The sequence below is a fragment of the Lathyrus oleraceus genome, chromosome 3 (assembly GCF_024323335.1).
Source record: "Lathyrus oleraceus cultivar Zhongwan6 chromosome 3, CAAS_Psat_ZW6_1.0, whole genome shotgun sequence".
Classification (NCBI taxonomy): domain Eukaryota; kingdom Viridiplantae; phylum Streptophyta; class Magnoliopsida; order Fabales; family Fabaceae; genus Lathyrus; species Lathyrus oleraceus.
Window position 1 is genome coordinate 527202565 of NC_066581.1, and position 4754 is coordinate 527207318.

Consider the following 4754-nt stretch of genomic DNA (forward strand, 5'->3'; position numbering starts at 1 on the left):
ATTATGAAGAACCTGGACCGGATGAAGGACCCGAACTGGGATCCCGATGGACTATGGTTTTTGATGGATCTTCTAATGCATTGGGCAATGGTGTTGGTGTTATAATTATTTCCCCCAAGGGTTGCCATACGCCTTTCACTGCTAGACTATGTTTTGATTATACCAATAATATGGTTGAGTATGAAGCATGTATTTTAGGACTCAGAGCTGCTATAGACCTAAGAATCAAGTTTTTGAGTGTGTACGGAGACTCATCATTAGTAATCAGTCAGATCAAAGGAGAATGGGACACTAAACATCCGAATCTCATCCCTTATCGAGAGCGGGTGTTGACATTAATCCCATACTTTGAAGAGATTACATTCGAACATATTCCACGAGAAGAGAATCAGTTGGTAGACGCATTGGCTACCATGTCATCTATGTTCAGGGTCAGATGGGATGATGAAGCTCCCATGATCACCATTAAACGATTAGATGAACCAGCATATTGTTACGAACTTAATGCTGATGAAGTAGAAGAGAAACCTTGGTTCCACGAAGTAAAATATATTTAGAAACTCAGGAATACCCTGAAGGGGCATCCATCAACGACAGAAAATTTCTGAGGAAATTCTCCGCTAAATTCTTTTTGAGTAATGGGGTATTATACAAACATAATCATGATTCGACTTTGCTTCGCTGTGTGGATAAAAGGGAAGCAGAAAAGATTATGGAAGACATACACAACGGTATTTTTGGGACTCATTCTAATGGACATACGATGGCCAAGAAGATTTTGAGATCAGGGTATTATTGGTCTACCATGGAAGCTGATTGCCACCGTCACTCCAGAACTTGCCACAAGTGTCAGGTCTATGCGGACAAAGTACATGTACCTCCTACTCCATTGAACGTGTTGACAGCACCTTGGCCCTTTGCAATGTGGGGCATTGATATGATTGGAGAGATTAAACCTACTGCTTCTAATGGACATCGTTTCATTCTGGTTGCTATTGATTACTTTACAAAGTGGGTAGAGGCAGCCTCATTTGCTTCTGTCACCAAGAATGTGGTGGCACGGTTCATCAAGAATAGTCTTATTTGTCGGTATGGCATCCCTGAAAGAGTTATCACTGATAATGGTACTAATTTGAACAACAAGATGATTACTGAACTATGCACGCAGTTCAAAATAAGACACCATAACTCTTCTCCGTACCGGCCAAAGATGAATGGCGCCGTGGAAGCCGCTAATAAGAATATTAAGAAGATCATATAAAAAATGACAGTAACATACAAAGACTGGCATGAGATGTTACCCTTTGCCCTTCATGGTTATCTCACTTCAGTACGCACTTCGACAGGGGCAACTCCTTTCTCTTTGGTCTACGGAATGGAAGCTGTTTTACCAGTGGAAGTTCAGATTCCCTCTCTAAGAATTATGAAAGAGGCAGGTTTAGACGAGGATGAATGGGTTTAGACTCGACTTGATCAGATAAATTTGATTGATGAAAAGAGACTTGCGGCTGTTTGTCATGGGCAGATATATCAGAAGTGCATGATCCAGGCATTTAACAAAAAGGTCAAGAGACAGGTGTATCAAATTGGCGACTTGGTGATCAAGCGTATCATTCTACCACAAGGTGATCCCAGAGGCAAATGGACTCCCACATACGAAGGGCCATTAGTAGTTAAGAAGGTATTCTCTGGTGGAGCCATGATACTTGCTACAATGGATGGCGAAGACTTCCCACATCCCGTGAACGCAGACATAGTTAAAAGATACTACGCATAAAAGAGACCCACTAGGTCGACGTATCTAGGCAAAAGTAAGGGCATCCCGGCGAACCAAAAGGGTTCGAGCAAAAATTAGGGATAAACATATAAAAATGTACACCCGGCAAGTCGAAAACCTAAAAAGGCGGCTTGGGCAAAAAAGGGTATCCTGGTGGACTGAAAACCTGAAAAGGCGGTCCAGGCAAAAATTAGGGATAAAAGCGTATGACTATGTCCCGTTCTCAGTCAGCTTCACCCAAATCAAAGGGACTGAACAAGCCAATCACTTTTATCTGACAGCAGGAGATGAGAGGCTTGAAGACATAATGACAGTAGTGGAATTAAAATCGATGGGACTTTTTCTGCATAGCTTTGTCTTTGTTTTCTTGACAATTTCCTCTTACTAGGATTTCTGTTTCCTTGTACACAAATTGCCTGTTTATAGGCCCTCTGTCAAAATCGATACAATTTTATTTCCAAAAAGATGCTTTTGTTTTACTTTCTCTGTTTTGTTTGCATAAACGTCCATTGATTTAATTCGAATGAGTATATGCGTTTGAACATGATTGATGTTTACCGAAAATACATGCATAAAATAGCAATAGCAGTTACTAAAAGACTTTAGGGTCGAGGATAAGGTCTAACCATGCTTTCCAACAAGTCCGGTTACAAATCCTTTCCCCAGCAAAACCAGTTATTTCCCAGAAGAAATTGGCATTACTAGACAGACTGGTCATCTTCTCTATCCCCCAGCCAGGTCCTGTTGAATATTTCTATCATCAGACAGAAATCAAGTATCCCCAGCTAAGAAAGGGTCATCAATACAAATATCTCCAACCAGAATATTGGGATTTATTTTCCCCTGGAAAACTTTTCAGACGCATAATTCATTCATTACATCATTTCACAGCATACGCATGCATACAATGTTCGCATTTATTTTCGAAAGCATAAAAAATCTCATGCATCATGACATGGCATAAAGCTAACTTTATTTTTCAGGTTAATTATCCTCCTGATACAGTCAAAATAAAGATCCATTCAGACAGACATCTTTATCGATTACATTCAAGATTCAAATACATCTTTCAGATATAATCCATATAAACATTCATTCGGATAAGTACTCTGATATCCTCCTATTGGTGGCATCTTTAAGCCCATCCCAGACATTTATTGCAAATACAACATATACAAATGTTATCAGATATAGCCTAACGTACGGTTCATTCTGATCAGCCCAACATATGATTCCTTCAACTAGTCCAACACGGTCTAGCGTACGACCCATTTGGAATGTTCATTTCCTCAGATACTACCTAGCGTACGGTACATTCCGAGGTGTAGTCTAGCGTACGACTACTTTTTGTCAGATACAGCCTAACGTACGACTCATTCTGCAACTCAGATACGATCTAACGTACGATCCATTCTGATCTTCATTCCTCAGATACTACCTAGCGTATGGTACATCCCGAGGTGTAGTCTAGCGTACGACTACTTTTTGTCAGATACAGCCTACTGGACGGCTCATTCTGCAACTCAGATACGATCTAGCGTACGATCCATTCTGATCTTTCATCCCCAGCGAAGTCACCCGCCTAATGGACAACTCATTCTGCTACTCAGATACGATCTAGCGTACGATCCATTCTGATCTTTACCTCTCCAGATGCATCCTAATAGACGGTTCATTCTGCAATTCAGATACGATCTCGCGTATGATCCCTTCTGATCCTTTATCCCCAGCAGCATACGATCCATTCTGATCTTTCATCATCAAAACTTCCCGGATAGCATCTCTAAGCCCATCTCTGTCAAGAATAACTTTTAATTAACGAGCGCAAATTTTTGGGGCATTCTAAGTGTTCAATAATCTTCCACCTCCAGATCACGAATGGCATACATACCATTCTAACTCTCTCGGTTTATGAATATTGAACAGGGGCAGCTGTCATACCCCAAAATTTGCCCGTTAATCTTGCAAGACGTTTTTCAAGGCACTCCAACTCATTTTTCAAGACATTGATCTTAAAAGAACAAAGACCCAGCACACAGGTGGCCAAATCCAGCAAATGACTTAAAATAGCTTTCTCGCTAGGCGAGTAAAATCCTTCGCCTAGCGAACCCTTCGTTGCACCACTCGCCTAGCAAAGCTTGCGAATACCAGAAATTTTGGGCTTCATTCTGAGCCCACCAAGATGCAATTATTATAAATAGCAGAGCTTCATTCACAAACGGGAGAGGACAGACGGACAAAAACCCTAGCAAGGAAACACAAACGCAGACAGCAAACCCTGGAGGCTAACCAAGAGAATTCAGAGCAACCCTAAAGGAAACCCTGAAGGAAACTCATCTGCACAAAGGTTACCTCCGCCCAACTCAACCCGACACCAACCCTGAGAGTGATCTTCCAATTCAACGTTGCAATTCAATTGCAAACAGGTTTGCACTACCACTACCGCTTTATGCTCCCAATTTACATGTGATATTATGATTGAATTTATAAATATATCTTAGGTTTTGCATGTGGATTTAAGTATGCATGGATGTCTTGAATGTTTAACCATGTAATTTCTGTAAGGGATGCCATAGGGTTTGGAGCTTGCTGAAATCGTACTGTTATTAGACTCAAAACCCGTAGCCGTTCGCTAGCACATCGCTAAGCGAACATGTAGCGAGCGTTCGCCAAGCCTTCGCTAGGCGAGGCAGTAGCGAACATGACAGTCGCTGATTTTTTGGCTCTGTTCTGTTTTGTGCTTATCTGATATGTTCTATCATAGCTGTGTATTATTTGCCTGACATTATTACTGCTGCGATTCCTTTGTTCGGTGCAACTATTGACCGCACCCCATTTGGTATTCTGACCTGTTTGCTAAATTTTGTGAGGGCTCACATACTCCCGAAGAAGGTAGCTTGCTAGGTATTCCACTTTATTTTTGGGATACCCTTGTGGAGATTCATCCTAATTACCTAACTGATTACAAATGTTGCCT